At 37.4% G+C, this 17,481-nt stretch overlaps 1 protein-coding gene across 14 annotated transcripts in view; it reads left to right on the top strand.

The window, feature by feature from the left end:
• The window catches only part of FHIT (fragile histidine triad diadenosine triphosphatase), a 1,487,995-nt gene that overhangs the window by 137,348 nt on the left and 1,333,166 nt on the right, over positions 1-17,481 (top strand). For 4 of the 14 annotated variants that reach the window (XM_021933567.2, XM_021933552.2, XM_021933553.2 and 1 more), the window contains one exon: positions 9,921-10,170. The exons of the other annotated variants lie outside the window; for them this stretch is intronic. The gene's annotated coding sequence lies outside the window, so the exon portion shown is untranslated. The remainder of the gene's footprint in view (positions 1-9,920; positions 10,171-17,481) is intronic. 14 annotated transcript variants of the gene reach the window in all.

Here is a 17,481-nt window from a genome sequence, read left to right on the forward strand (position 1 = left end):
AACCATCATTCTGAGCAAACTATCACAAGGACAGAAAACCAAACACCGCATGTTCTCACTCATAGGTGGGAATTGAACAATGAGATCACTTGGACACAGGGCAGGGAACATCACACACTGGGACTTGTTGGGGGATGGGCGGTTGCGGGAGGGATAGCATTAGGAGAAATACCTAATGTGAATGATGGTTTGATGAGTGCAGCAAACCAACATGGCACATGTATACATATGTATCATACCTACACATTGTGCACATGTACTCTAGAACTTAAAATATAATAATAATAAAAAAGAAAAGATGCTCAGCATTATCTGTCATTAGGGAAATGGAAATCAGAACCACAAGATGACACCACTTCACACCCACTACACCAGACAACAATAACAATCATCAGCAAGGATGTTGGGAAATTTGAGCCTTCATACATTCCTGGTGTAAAATTTAATAAATGTAAAATTGTTCAATTACTTTGGAAAAAAAGATCAAGGAACCCAGAGCTGTTTTTTTGAAAGAATTATTAATAATAAAATAGACCACTAGCTAGACTAATAAAGAAGAAAAGAGAGAAGATTCAAATAAACACAATCAGAAATGACAAGGAGGATATTACCACTCACCTCACAGAAATACAAATAACTATCAGAGAATATTATAAACACCTCTATGCACATAAGCTAGAAAATCTAGAAGAAATGGATAAATTCCTGGACACGTTCACCCTCCCAAGACTGAATCAGGAAGAAACTGAATCCTAGAACAGACCAATAAGGAACTCTGAAATTTAGACAGTAATAAATAGCCTACTAACCAAAAAAAGCCCAGGACCAGATGGATTCACAGCTAAATTTTACCAGATGTACAGAGAAGAGCTGGTAGCATTCCCGCTGAAACTATTCCAAAAAATTGAGGAGGGACTCCTCCCTAACTCATCGTATGAGACCAGCAGCATCCTGATACCAAAACCTGACAGAGATACAACAAAAAAAGAAAACTACAGGCCAATATCCTTGATGAACATTGATGCAAAAATCTTTGACCTAATGCTAGCAAACTGAATCCAGCAGCACATCAAAAAGCTTATTCACCATGATCAAGTAGCCTTTATCCCTGGGATGCAAAGTTAGTTCAACATATGCACATCCATAAATGTTATTCATCACATAAACAGAACTAAAGAGAAAAACTGCATGATTATCTCAATAGATGTAGAAAAGGCTTTTGATAAAATTTAACACCTGTTTATGTTAAAAAAAAACTCACTAAACTCCTTATTGGAGAAACATACCTCAAAATAATAAGAGCCACCTATAGCAAACTCAGAGCCAACATCATACTAAATGGGCAAAACTGGAAGCATTCCCATTGAAAATCAGCATAAGACAAGGATGCCCTCTCTCACCACTTCTATTCAACATAGTATTGGAAGTCCTGTCCAGGACAATCAGGCAAGAGAAAGAAATAAAGCACATTCAAATGCAGATGACATAATCCTATATCTAGAAAACCCCATCGCTTCTTAAGCTAATAAACAACTTCAGCAAAGTCTCAGGATGCAAAATCAATGTGCAAAAATCACAAACATTCCTATATACCAATAGTCAAGCTGAGAGCCAAATCAGGAACATAATCACATTCATAATTGCCACAAAAGAATAAAATACCTAGGAATACAGCAAACTAGGGAGGTGAAAAATCTCCACAAGGAGAACTACAAAATACTGCTCAAGGAAATCAGAGATGACACAAACAAACAGAAAAACATTCCATGCTCATGGATAGGAAGAGTAAATATCACACAAATGGCCCTATGGCCCAAAACAGTTTATAGAAATTCAATGTTATTCCTATTGAACTACCATTGAGATTCTTCACAGAACTAGAAACAAACTGTTTTAAAATTCACAGGGAAGCAGAAAAGAGCCCAAGACTCAAGGCAATCCCAAACTAAAAGAACAAAGCTGGAGGCATCATGCTACCTAATTTCAAACTGTACTTCCAGGCTACAGTGACCAAAACAGCATGGTTCTGGTACAAAAACAGACACATAGCCCAATGGAACAGTTAGAGAACACAGAAATAAGGCTATACACCTACAACCATCTGATCTTCGACAAACCTGACAAAAACAAGCAATGGGGAAAGGATTCACTTTCAAAAAATGGTACTGGGATAACTTGCTAGCCATATGCAGAAGATTAAAACTGGACCCCTTCCTTATACCATATACAAAAATTAACTCAAGATAGCTTAAAGACTTAAATGTAAAACCCCAAACTATAAAAGCCCTGTAAGACAATCTAGGCAATACCATTAAGGACATAGGAACAGGCAAAGATTTCATGACAAAGACACCAAAAGTAATTGCAACAAAAGCAAAAATTGGCAAATGAGATGTAATTGAACTAAAGCGCTTCTGCATAGCAAAGGAAACTACCAACAGAGTGAATAGACAGCCTACAGAATGGGAGAAAATTTTCGCAAACTATACATCTAACAAAGGTCTAATATCCAGCATATATAAGGAACTTAAATAAATTTACAAGAGAAAAACAGCCCCGTTAAAAAGTGGGCAAAGGACACGAACAAACACTATTCAAAAGAAAACATACATGTGGCCAACAAACATCTGAAAAAAAGTTCAACATCACCTGATCATTAGAGAAATGCAAATCAAAACCACAATGAGATACAGTCTCACACCAGTCAGAATGGCTATTAAAAAGTCAAAAAGTAGCAGATGCTGGGGAGGGTCTGGAAAAAAAGGAATGCTTATACACCGTTGGTGGGAGTGTAAATTAGTTCAACCATTGTGGAAGACAGTGTGATGGTTCCTTAAAGACCTAAAAGCAGAACTACCATTCAACCCAGCAATCCCATTACTGGGTATATACCCAAAGGAATATAAACCATTCTGTTATAAAGACACATGCATGTGTATATTCATTGCAACAGTATTCACCATAGCAAAGACATGGAATCAATCTAAATGCTCATCAATGATAGACTGGATAAAGAAAATATGGTACATATACACCATGGAATACTATGCAGCCCTAAAAATGAATGAAGTCATGTCCTTTGCAAGAACACGGATGCAGCTGGAGGCCATTATCCTTAGCAAACTAACATAGGAACAGAAAACCAAGTACTGTATTTTCTCACTTATAAGTGGGAGCCAAATGATGAGAACACATGGATACATAGAGGGATACAACATACACTTGGGCCTATCTCAGAGTGGAGGGTGGCAGGAGGGTGAGGATCAGGAAAAATAACAGGTACTAAGCTTAATATATGGGTGACGTAATAATCTGTACAACAAACCCCCATGACACAAGTTTACCTGTATAACAAACCTGTGTATGTACCCCCAAACCTAAAATAAAAGTTAAAGAAAATAAAGCCATGATTTTCTTGTTTAAAGATTAAAGAATAAAAATAAATAATGAAGTATAAATCTAATTGATTTTACAGAAAATAGCTTTCTCTGTAAATAGAGTGGAACTGTTTATAATCAGTTACCAATAAAGAAATGTGTAGCTCCTTGTCACTTAAAGATAAAAAGATGATTTTTTTCAGATTTAATATTAATTAGTACCAAGAATCCCAAAGCATATGCAAATTATTTATCGATGTAAATATATTATATATGTATATAAATATATATTGTGTGTATATAATACATGGTATATATAGAAAAATCATATAGAGTAATTTTATTTTTTTGAGACGGAATCTTGCTCTCTCACTCAGGTTGGAGTGCAGTGGTGATCATAGCTCACTGCAGCCTCACGTTCCTGGACTCTGATGATTCTCCCACCTCCAGCTTCCCAAGTCACTAGAACTATAGGCATGCACCACCAAATCTGGCTAATTTTTGTTTTTTTTTTTTACTTTTTGTAGAGCCTGGGGTGTTGCTAATTTGCCCATGCTGGTCTTGAACTCCTGGCCTCAAATAATCCTCCTGCCTCAGCCTCCCAAAGTGCTGGAATTGCAGGTGTGAGCCACTGCACCTAGGCATATATAGTAATTCTTAAAAGCCAGATTGTAATTTAACTTTTCAATAGTGGTTGGTGACCCTTTGATCATGGAGACCTAGGCAAGAGGCCGTAAGCCAAGTGTCCGATTTTCATTTGTTTGGGACCAGGAGTGTGGGCCTGGGCCCTCCCTGCTGGAAAAGGCAGTTTAAGATTGTGCAATCAAAGCTGCTTTTCTCTCTCTCTCATTTTTGGAGACAGAGTCTCACTCTGTTACCTAGGCTGGAGTGCAGTGGTGCAATCTTGGCTCACAGTAACCTCCACCTCCTGGGTTTGATTGATTCTCCTGCCTCAGCCTTCTGAGTAGCTGGCTGTATTTTTTTAGTAGAGTCGAAGTTTCACCATGTTGGCCAGGCTGGTCTTGAACTCCTGATCTCAGGTAATGCACCTGCCTTGGCCTCCCAAAGTGCTGGGATTACAGGTATGAGCTGTTGCCCCGGCCTCTTTTTTCCAGCTCACTTTTCCCAACCTCTTTAGTTCAGCCCTGAGTGCTTCCATTTTAGAAAAAGATGGCACTCCGCGAAGTCTATGCTCTTCTAGCACAGAGCACGGACATCTACTTGTATCAGACATTGCTCCCTCACTATCAATGAGGTGGCTGTACCAGAATAAAGCCTCCTGGCTCAACACCCTGGAGAGTAAAGCAGCCCAGGCTTCCTCCACAGGAAACCCAGACAGATGTTCATCCATATTACCTTAAGGCATTTTCCATTCCACCAGTGGAAAACACTGCCCTAGATCCATTCCCCACCTCTCTGTTCTCTGTGTCCCTGGCTGGATATTGCTCAAAGCAACTATTATAGAGTGAGTTGGTTCGATCTTGCCCAACTGTGTCCCAGGACTCCTATCATTCTGCCACCAGAAAGTTGATATGCTCAAAATTGGTCCTTAGGACCACTGACCTTAGCACTCTCCCTCTGTGAGGGTACAATTTAGGAATAACTTTCGTTGGCGAAATTGTGGCAGGATCTTTGTGCCTGTGTCACACAATCAATTAGACATTTTGCAAGGTAGAAGCATTATTATTATCACAAGCAGATGGTGAAATGTTACTCCATCCTTCTGTGCCTGCTGTAACTTCCTTGCACAACATCATTTAGGGCGTTTCTTTGCAAATTGCAGTTTATTTGAGAAAGATTTAAAGCCCTGAGGGTTTGGTGAAAAGCTCTTGGTTATGAGTGCATCTACTTTGTCTGTCAGTAGCAAAAAGGGCACCTCTGATTAATACTGACTTTGCCCTGCAAGTCAGGTAGAGTGCAGATGAGGTCCTTATTTCTTCCCTACTATTCTGGGGTAAGAGAAACTTGGAAGATCATCTCTCTGTGGCCTCTGGAAGGAGGTTAAGTGAGCATTGACCCAGGAATGGAGGAATTTCTTGTGATGGGCTTCTCCATATAACAAGATAGCGAATCCATTACCCAGAATTCTAGAGGGCTGCTTCCAAAAGAGAGAAAGGTATTCAGGCCAGGCTCTCTGCCTTGCAGAAGTGATACCCTGAAGAGAGGGGACAGGTGTCATGAGCACAGTAAATGTGGTGGCAGCGAGAAAGCAGGATGGCACTGAGGGCATCCTGGGTGGGGATAGGTTAGAATGAGAGATAGAGAAAGATGAATTTTTTTTTTTTTTTTAAAGCAGATGCTTTAAGGTTGGGGCAATGGATGGGTGAGGAAGAATTTTAGGCTGTGCTGCTGTGCAATGCACTGGCAAATGCCTACAGAGTCATTCTTTGTGAATATGTTGTTGGGCAGATGCAAGCCTCGAGGCAACCCTGCTTTATTTGGGTTACCTGTGCATAAAATCCTGTTTGCACAGGTTCTGGGAGGAATGAAGGAGATTGAAAGGAGCCCTTGCAGAGTCTGTATCTTATATGTAGGTGAGACAGGCTTAGAATTGTTCCATAGTAATGCACAGTCAAGCACAACATCATGTTTATGGAAATCTCAGAGGGGGTCCCTGAGAATGTGTCAGAGGAGGAAGTTTGAATGAGGCTTTCTTGTATAAAAAGAGGTTTTGTGACCAGATTCACAGCTACTTCTGCCACTTTTCAACATAGTATAGATATTATTGTATAGGGCATGTCTCAGAATTAGTGGATCCTCTGACTGAGCTAGTAGTAAATGGATAGAATAATTGATGAATCCCTGCCATTTTTCTGATAGTGTGTGCCATATGTAGTTAGAGAAGGCTCAAACCTTCACCACCCTCTGAATGTAATAGTCTTTGCAAATACTTTCATTGCATTATCTAATTCTTAGTGCTCATGTACAGTGGTCTCCCCTTATTCACAGTTTTGCTTTCTGTGGTTCCAGTTAACTATGGTCAACTGTGGTCCAAAAATATTAACTATAAAATACCAGAAATAAATTGCACACCGTCCTGAGTAGCATGATGGAATCTCATGCTGTCTCGCTCCATTGTGAGGATGTGAATCATCCCTTTGTCCAGCATATGCACTATAGATGCTCCCCGTCCATTCATCGCTTAATCATTATCTCAGTTGTCAGATCGACTGTCATGGTATCACGGTGCTTGTGTTCAAGGAACCCTTGTTTTACTTAATAACGTCCCCAGCACAAGAGTAGTGATGCTGACATAGTGTTATAATTGCTCTATTTTATCATCAGCCATCACTGTCAATATCTTACTCTGCCTAATTTATAAAGTAAACTTTTTTATAGGTATCATGTATGGGAGAAACATAGTACTATGCTTGGTTTCAGGCATCCACTGGGGATCTTGAAGCATCTGTCCTGTGGGTAACTGGGGACTTCTATACTATGTGTTGAGTGCTGTGCTGAATACCATACGGGAATTATCTAATTTTATTGCTCTAAGATTCTTCTTAGGTGGATATTACGAGCATTCCAACTTTGCAGGTGAGACTCCAAGAAGTTATTGTTCTGTCAGTTACCCAAGGTTGTACAGACAGTAAGCGACAGAGGCAGAATTCAAACGCCCAGATCTGAGTTCATAACTATTTCCAAATACTGTCTCCTTCACATTAGAATGATATCTTCAGAAACTCTACTGCATCCTGGTTATGACTTTATACTGAAAACTGTATACCTCTAACCCAGTGATGCTTTGCCATTTTTGGACCCCTCTTCAGAGAATAATACACACACACACACACACACACACACTTGTTTGCATACATACATGTATATATGTGCATATGTGTAATTTTTTCTTTTTAATTTCAGAGGTTTTAAGGATCCCAAGTTGAGGACACCTAACCTATAGGGAAAACTCATTTGAGCTTGGAGTCTAGTTGCTGTTGACTTCCTTATAAGAGGGCACTAATTCTTGCTGATTTTAACAAACCCTTTCAAGCATTTCCAGTATATCAGAGTCAAACTTCAAACCTGGCTGTTGGTCTAATATATAACAAGACTAGTAACCATTTATTTATTACGTGTACCTAACTATTAGGGTTGTCAGTGGATGTACACACTGGTGAAGTCCGACTGGTTATACATAGTGGGCATCTGTAATGATTTGGTTGGGGTAAATATCACGCCTGCTTACAACCTTTTGAGGTAGATGATATTACATATTATGCCTATTGTTCAAACGAGAATCCTCAGGCTCAGAGTACTTCCTCAATAGCTTACATGTGGCAGATGCCTGTCTAATTTCAAATCTGCTCCGATCTACTCTCCCATCCCAGCTTTGAATATACCTTTCCTTCCAGATCTGTTACAGGTTCTGCATTATATCACATTGCTTCTCTCTCAATCTCTTTCTGTTTTTCAACCTTGGCATTATTGGCATTTTGGCTTGGATAATTCTGTTGTGGGGGCTTGTCATCTGTATTGTAAGATGCTTCCCTGTAAGCAGCATCCCTGGCCTCTACCCACTGGATGCCAGAAGCACCCTCTACCCTCCAGGTTGTGACAAACACAGATGTCTCCAGACCTTGCCAAATGTCCTCTGGTGAGCAGAATCACTCCCTGTTGAGAACTACTGCTTTCTTGCTCTTTCGTGTGTTCTCTCGGTCTCTCTGTCTCTCTCTCCACACATAGAATTATAAAAGTTTATCATTGCATGCTCACTGTTTGCCAGAAAAAGTGTCAGGCGCCTTCCACGCATTATGTCAAATTCTCAAAACATCCCACCACATTATTTACTTAATTTACAGATGAGGTGAGACTTGGGTATTTTGGCAGATTAGTAAGTTGCTTAGAGTCACACAGCTGCTAAGGATGGACCACACTGGGATTTGTCTTAGCTCTGTGTGCCCTCAGGGCCCTGGGCTTTATGAGAAATGTTTTCACTGAGCTACAGAGTTGTTTAGGGCTCCAAATTAATCAGACTCTGTATATTTTCATTGTTTGGGATTTGTTCAGCTAGTAAGCTGGAAGAAAATTTTAATGAAATTGTAGGTCATGTATTTCGTTATTACTTATTTTTATTATTCTTATACTCTTTCTTTTATTGTCAATCCTTTCTCACTAACACATCATCATCCACAAAATAATTATCAAAACAAGATGTTGCTTTTGACCCTAATTTCTGAGCATAAATATCATCTTATTGAACTTAAAACATAAAATAGATTTCTTTATAAGAGAACAAACTATTTCTCTAAATCATCTTCAGATAACTTTTTCAATGGGTGCTTTATGTGCTTCTTAATAGCACAGATTACTACTAAATAACTTGAACATAAAGGCAATAAGTTTTCTGGAAATTCTAATAGGGAAGTTTTTTAACAAAATAATTTATTTTCAGCAAGCAGTGTGTGTGTGTATATATATATATATATATTTTTTTTTTAAAGGGACATGTATACTTTAGAGCTCTGGGGCCTTTTTGCTTTTCTCAAATTAAGTTTTAACAACAACTTGAAAATTAAAAACATGTATTAAAAGAGTAATTACCAAATAGAAAGGATGATAGAGAAGAGGGTGCAGACTTAATTGAGCTTGACATAGTAGGTTGTTGGGATGTCATGGTGTAAGAATAATAATTCTTGGTATTTGTACCTTCTCAGTATCTGTACTCCTTTTCTTTGAGTTATAAAGTGGTTTTTGTCCTTGGGGAATAGCCTTCTCCACTGAACACAGTATTATTGGAGCTGTCAAACACCTTGCCTTCCCCTGGCCAAGCAGTGGTCATGTGACCAAAGGCAGTGCCCAAGTCTCAACTCCCCTGCCAACCCCCACCCCACCACTCTTTTTTTCAGGATTCTGAATCTTGAGTACATTGACCCAAGGATGGAAAATGGTTGTTGCTGTTTCTTCCTGATGATAGTAGCCTGAAGAACTAACTGACCATGAGTTCCTGGGAACCTGACTCCTCTTGCTTCTTCTTTTTTTTTTTTTTTTTTTGGACAAAGTCTCACTCTGTTGCCCAGGCTGGAGTGCTGTGGCATGATCGCGGGTCACTGCAGCCTCCACCTGCCAGACTCAAAGAATTCTCCCATCTCAACCTCCCTAGTAACTGGGACTACAGATGGGCACCACTACGCCTAGCTACATTTTTGTAGAGACTGGGTTTTGCCATGTTGCCCAGGCTGGTCTCAAACTCCTAGACTCAAGTGATCCCTCTGCCTCGGCCTCCCAAAGTGCTGGGATTACAGGTGTGAACCACTGCACCCAGCCTCTTGTTGGTTCTAAGCTTCATTTAGTTTTACTTTGATTTTTAGGCACTATTCTGTATACTTGCAGTAAATCTCTTTTCTATTTTGCTAACATTAGGCAGGATGATCTGTGTTGCTTGGCCCCAAAGAACCTTAACTAATACGTTGATTTGATGTTGATAGTGGTGATGATGAGGAGGAGTGGGAGGAGGACAACAGTAGTAACAGCAGCTAACATAGATTGATTATCTAATTTAATCTTATGAGGTAGATATTGATATATGCTCCCATTTTACAGATGAAGAAGACTTAGGAAGATTACGTGTCTTGCCTTCTTAAATTACATAAGAGGCAAATCCAGGATTGGAATCCAAGTATGTTTTGAGAGCCCAAACTCCTAATTGCTTCACCGATTGGCATGTAGAGAGGATGTACCAAAAGCATACATTCATGTTAGGTCCATTTTTTGCTTAATACGTTATTTTTTATTGCAAGAGTGGGACCATTTCTCTTCCATGTGTTCCTTGATACAAAACCAGCTGCAAAATGTAAGTGCATATTTTTTTCTTGTCTTTATGTGGTAAATTAGAATAATTATTGTTAGTTAAGGGATGTGAATGAGATGTCTTTATCAACCACGAAGTTAAATGGAGTTTCTGTTTTTAAACCACAGAAGATAATGCTGTCTTGACAGATTGTGAGTGACAGAAAGAAAAGTGTTTCCAGCAGGATCCAAATGGAGATGTTGCAGGAGAAAGCATAAATAGCAGAATCAAAAAGCTGTGGGGGTTTTGTATGGAGTGATGTCATCAATTTTTACTCTTTTGGTGCCTGAGTGTAAAATAACTTGGTACCTTCACATTTTTCCTGTTGATTTTAACAAGGGTGACAAAAAGGGGGAAAAACCTTTTTTTTGTGTATCCTTAGACAGTCCTCAGATATAATTCTAAACATACATCATCTCTTTCCCTCTTGTGATTGTTGGTGCCTCTATCTGTTCATTCATATCCCTCTCTCTTTATCTCTACACACACACATTCACAGCCACACATGCACATATACTTTTTCTCCCAAACACACTCGCCCAGTAAAATTGACACCTGCTGGGAGGCCCATGGTATTTGGAATTTGGCCCATTGACTTTGTGGTGAATTTGGATAAACATCTCTAAAGCAAGCTCTCTCTTTTTAAATGTAATATAAATACCTGTGAGACTAGAAATCCTTTCAAATTCTGTATCATTTCAGACCACCCCTACAAAGGCAGAAGCCTTGGGGAAAATCCTCTTGGGAGGTGCTCCACTCCTTGCACACGCAGTTGAAATGTGGATAAAATGAACAACAAAAACAACTTTCATAACAATCCTTGGTCATAAACACGGGTTCTTGGAATTTTGAAAATGTTTTAACAATTACCTATCAAATGATTCTCAGACTTTGAGACTAGGACAATTTCCCCCCAAACAAAGGGCTGACTTTTCTTTGTCACCTTGAAGTTTTGCCCCTACAAAGAGCATGAATGAAAACTACCATTCACTATTTTGGGGGGTTATTTTGATACTAAAAGAATGAAAGGCATAATCTTGGAATTAAAATAATTAAATATATATTTAGCTTTATATAAACCTCTTTGTTTTTGGCGTTTCACCACGAGTGAATGAAAACTTCATCGTGTACTGGCATGCGCTTGTTGATTGGCTTTTAGGAACTACCGATTAAGATCAGTCTTATCTGATGCTTGCTTCTCTAAAGATTTCTGCCAAGGGAATATTCCATTTATACTTGAATACCTCCAAATAAGTGGAACTCATTATTTATAAAAACAATCTATTCTGTCTTTGAATAACACTGTTGAAAGATTTTTCTTACGTCAAATGGAAATCTCTCTTCTTGTAGTATCTAGTCCCTGGTTATGGCAGCGGGGCGGTGGGTGGGGTGGGGATAATGTGAGGCTGAATAGAATAAAGCTTAGTCTCTTTACACACAATGAATCTTTGAAATGACAATTGCTATCCTAGTCCCCCTTTTCATCTCTCCTTGCCCCAGAATTCAAGTCTTCTGTAAGTAGGCTCACTCCCTTTAACTGTTTCTTTTATGTGTTTCAAACAAATATTTACAATTGTATTCATTTTTTTTTTTTTTTACTGAAGTAAAATATACATGCTACAACATGGATGAACATTAAAAACATGCTAAGTAAAATAAACCATAAGCAAAAGGTCACCTATTATAAGACTCCATTTATATGAAATGCCCATAATGGGCAAATCCATAGAGATTGAAAGCAGATGAGTAGCTGCCAGGCACTGGAGGAAGGAGGAAGTGGGGAATGTATGCTTAATGGGTATAGGATTTCCCTTGGAGTTGATGAAATGTTTTAGAACTAGATACAGGTAGTTGTTCCACAACATTGTGAATGTACTTAATGCCACCAAGCTGTACACTTAAAAAGGGTTAAAATGGTAAATTTTATGTTATGGATATCTTACCACAGTATGTATATATTGTGTATGTATATATTGAACTGGGAATGGACCTGGTAGTCTGACACAAGAGCCTTCTCACCATGCTGTACCCCTACTTTGGATGCCCTATGCCAGTCTTCCAAATGTTGAATAAATTTTTTTCCCTGCTGAAAAAAAGCCTGAGTACCACTGGTTCAGTAAATATTCCCAGTAGGAGACACTGATGCAATAATAGGCTAAGGGAATGTATACTGATGTCAGTGATTCCATGGGAATCATTTCTACCTCCATCCCAATCTTCTTTTTCTTCCTCTTTTGTTGATATTCTCAATGTCCATGACTCTCAACCATTGCCCACACTTGCAGTACTTCACAAATGACTACTCATTTCAGTTTTTTCCAGTGCAGCCATACTTGCAGTTTTCTTGGTGTCTTTTGGCAGGTACAACAGGGTAAGATAATGTTCAAGTAGAATGCATTCACTGTATTTTGTAGTTCTTTCCAAGCCTTTTGGGTCACTAACAATTTGTGTTAGAGAAGTAGAAAGGAATTGTGAAATCAAAGATAGTAGTCACATTTTGGATAACTGCATAGTATGAAAATTTTCTTGGCATTGGTGAATATTAATATTTTATACTCCCTCATAAGATTCCTTCACTGGCTCCTATTGGAGCACATTTTCCAATATATTTTCTCCCAGATTTTGATGACTTGCCCTGCAAAATTTTTTGAAGCTTATATCTATACTTTAAAAATGTCACAGAGGCTCTTTATCTTCATAGAAAGCAAGGGATTCAGCTTCGATTTGCAAAATTGGCTCTACAAGGTAGCATGTTGTTATTCTATTTAGAGGACTTGAAAGCAGACTCACTGATTCAATTATATTTAATTTGTAATTAACTCCCTCCCAAGCAGCTAATGGTGCATAACTTGGTCACTACTATTCTGGATGGGCACACAGTAGAACAAAATGGCTTCTTTTAGAGAAAGCCCATCTTAGATAGAGTCCCTCTGATTATAATAATACTTCTTGGGATGACCTTCTGGTTCTGAAACAAAACTCTTTTCTGGGCACTGTCCCCTGATTCACAGAGGTGGGCTCCCAGCAAATGAGACCATAATGTTTGACTTTTTATCTTGGGAAGAGATGACTGGTCTAGGGGTAGGTATCTGATTATGCCAATCAGATTCTCTCTTCTAAGAATTTTGAATTTTGAATTGAGAGCAAAAATTAGTTATTAATGGTATTTTAGTCATTTAAATAGCAGTGCTCTAGAGGGAGGTCTCTAAGCTCCTGCCTCTCAGTTCTCTGGAGTTACCTTAATTTCCTTCTTCACAAAGCCTGGGTTTCCATTCTTCTTTCAATTTTGTGAGATACTATAGTATTCTTTTCATTTTTCTTATTTTTGAGTAGACTTACTAGGACTGGCCTGTATTTCTTGCCACCAAACTTACCTAGTACAGAAATCAAAGCAATGAAGTCTCTGCCAAATCTACCAATGCAAGTGATAAAGGCTGCATCTACTTGGTGGTGATGAATTACAATATTTAATTCTGTGTGTATGTGTGTGTTTATATCTGTGTGTGTTTGATTGAATTAGTTAGCATTTTACCAGATGCTCCAGAGCCTTATTTTTTTTGTCATCATTAACATCATGAGCATTATTGTCAGTCATCACAATAGCTCTTGTTTATGGAACACTGTTTATGACACAGCACTGTATTAAGCACTTTGCATACAAAATAATATTTATTTTATAATTACAACAATACTATCAAATGGATTCTATCGTTATCACCATTTTATAGTTTAGGAAACTGAGGCTGAGAACCTTGCTGGAAGTTATACCTCTGGAAAGTGATGTAGCCGTGATTTAGGTTTGTCACACTCCAGAGAAAGATTATACTCTTAAGATCTGTATTATAATATACAAAGGTGGTCCCCAAAGATGTTATATATTCTTAGTTTGTTGCTTTCTTTATGTTGGATGTAGAAGTGGGATGGAGATAACACTGTGGTTTTTGGAAAGTTCAAACTCTATTTCTGTTGGCTTAATTTCATTATCATTTCTTTCATGTATAAAATATTGTTTGTGGGGAATCAGGCAGGAGAGATACAAGATTAAATTGTCTTGAGAAGGCCTCTTTGAAGAGGTGACATTGAAACTGAGACAGATTGACAAAAGTGAGGCAGGCATGTGAAGATCAGGGACAGGGAGTTCCAGGGAGAAGGAAGAACAAATGCAAAAGCACTGATTTGGGAATGAACCCAGTGGGGTTAGAGGAACAGAAAGTAGATACATATGGTGGGAGAGGAGTGAACAAGGGAGTGAGTGGTAGGAGATGATGGAGGGAAAGGCTAGGTCTGGATCACTAGACTCTTATAGGACATAGTAGGGAATATGGAGGTTTTATAAGTACATAAGCAAATTCAAGGAGGAAGAATAATATGATTTAGTTTATATTATAAAAGATGAATTTCTGCTTCCAGTAATGATAGAGTAGCTAATAATCCACCAACAGAATAACTAGAAAAGCTAACCAAAATAAAGAGAAGATATGCGTTTGAAGGCGTTGAAGGGCCCAAGGCATCCAGGACTTGAGAGGTCAGAACCCTGGAGGGAGGAGGTGCATTGAAGTGACTTCAACATTCTCATTCTTTTTCTTTTTGAAGCATTTGTTGATTTGTAAATGGAAAAGACCTGAAAAGCTTAAAAGCTCAATAGAAAGCAGCAGCTAAAGAGATAGGGAAGAGATTTTGGAAGTGTCAAGAATGCAAAAATCCTAAACAAAGTAATAGCATGTTGAACAATATAGAAAAAGAATATATGTCATGACAAAGTTGTATTTATTAAAGGTGTGAGTAGTAGGGTAATATTCAAAAATCAAATAACATAATAACAGAAAAGGAGAAAAGCCATATGATAAAATTCAACATCTAATCCTGATAAGAACTTTTAACAAACTAGAACTATAAGTAAACATCCTTAATAAAGCCTCTATATCTATTTTTTAAAAACTACAGCAAATATCATACTTAAGTGAAATATTGAGAGCCTTGCCCTAAGATTAGATTTAAGAAAAGGGTGACTGTTCTCACCACTGCTCTTCAGCATTGTACTGGAAGCTCTGGTGAATGTAGAATGACAGAAAAAAAAAGATATGAGCATTTGACAGGAAGCAATAAAATTATATTATTTGCAGAAGATATAATTATGTAAATTTAACAAATGAATTTAGCAAGGATGCTAGATACAAAGTCAGTATAAAACATCAATTGTATTTCTATGTACCAGCAACAAAGAATTACAAAATGAAATTTTAAAAAGATACCATTTAAAATGAATCCAGCAACATAGAAAAAGGATGATAAACTATGACCAAATTGTTTTTCCAAAGAAGATGAGGTGGAACAATTGCATATCTTTATGCAAAAATTAGCCTGTACTACATACAAAGTTAACTTGGAATGGATTACAGACCAAAATATAACCATTAAAACTATAAAACTTCTAGGTGAAAACATATAAGAAAGTTTTTATGACTTTATATTAGTCAAATATTTCTTAGTTTAACACCAAAATCAAGATTCCCTAAAAGAAAAAAATAGTGATAAATTGAACTTCATAAAATGTTAAAACTTGAGTTCTTTAAGGACACTATTAAGAAAATAAAAAGACAAGCCACAGGATGGAATGAGATATTTGCAAATCATATCTGATAAAGCATTTATATCCAGAATATATAAAGAACTCTTATAAATCAGAAATAAGAAAAAAACCAAAGCATAAACGTTAATAGCAATAATCACATGAAAAATGCTCACCATCACTAGGAAAATGCAAATGTAAAGGAGAGGAATAATATGAAATATTATTATATACCACATTGAAATACCAATTTATACCCAATAGGATGACTAAAGTAAAAAAGGTAATAAGAAGTGCTGGTGAAGATATGGGGAAACTGTAACCTTTAAACAATGCTAATAGGAACGTGAATGGTACAGCTACTTTGGAAAACAATTTGGCACTTTTTGAAAAGGTTAAACATGTACTTACCATAAGACTTAGCAATTCCACTTCAAGGTCTTGAAATGAAAACTTGTAGAGAAATGAAATGTATGTCTACATTTATAGCAATGTTGTTTGTAATGATCCCAAGCTATTATAGAAGCAATCTAGGTATCTATCAATTGGTAAATGGGTAAGCAATAATTAGTATATTTATACAAGGGAATACTACTCAACATTGTAAAGGAATGAACTGCCCATACCTGAAATAACTTGGATATGCTTCAAAAGTATTATGTGAAGTGAAAGAATCCAGACACAAAAGAGTCTATAGTGTATGATTCAATTTTTAGAAAAGGCAAAACTACAGAGATAGAAAGCAAATCAGTTGTTGCCTGGAGTAGGGAGTGGGGATTAACTGCAAAGGGCATGAGGTAACAGTTTGGATTGACAGAAGTGTTCTAAAACTATGTAGAGGTGATGGTTGTATAACTGCATAAATGTACTAAAACTCATCAAACTGTACATCTAAATGGTTGAATTTCATGGTATGTAAATTTTACCTCAATAAAAATATTTTAAAAGTTACCACTTAAAATAGCTTGAAATATTAAAAACATAGGAATATATCTAACAAAAGATTTATTAGACCTTCACAGAGAAAGGTACAGAATATTAGTGAGAGAAATTACAGATGACCTAATAAATGAAAGGATACAATATATCCATGAATTGGTGACTCAATAGGGTCAAGAAGTCCGTTCTCTTCAAATTGATCTCTAAAGTTCATGCAATTCTAATCAAAACACCATTATGCAAAAGGCAAAGAATAGGCAGGATAATTCTGAAGAGGAATCAGAACAAAGTTGCAGGATGTATACTATCAGCTCTTCATAAATTCATTATAAAACTACAATAATTAGTATAATGTGGTATTCCACAATGATAAGTAAATAGTAATAGATTAATGGAACAGAATAGAGTGTACAGAAATAGAGTCATTCGTGTAGGGACACTTCAATTTTAAGAAAGATGACACTGTGGAGCAATGAAGAAAGGGCGATCTTTTCATTAAATAGTACTGAATCAGTTGGGTATCAGGGCAGGGAAAAATGAACCTCACATCATAAACAGATATAAATTCCAGTTGGATTGCTGATCTGAGTGTGAGAGCTAAATCAATAAAACATCTAGGATACAACATCATAGAATGTCTTCATGATTTTGGGATCCCAAATATTTCTTAAACAGGACATGAAAAAACACTATCCAAGCAGCATTTCATCTAATAGACCCAAAGTGGAAACAATCCAAATGACCATCAACTGATGAATGGATAAATAAACGTGGTATATCCATACAATGGAATATTATTAGACAAA

Source organism: Papio anubis, chromosome 2 (assembly GCF_008728515.1).
Source record: "Papio anubis isolate 15944 chromosome 2, Panubis1.0, whole genome shotgun sequence".
In the NCBI taxonomy this organism is placed as follows: domain Eukaryota; kingdom Metazoa; phylum Chordata; class Mammalia; order Primates; family Cercopithecidae; genus Papio; species Papio anubis.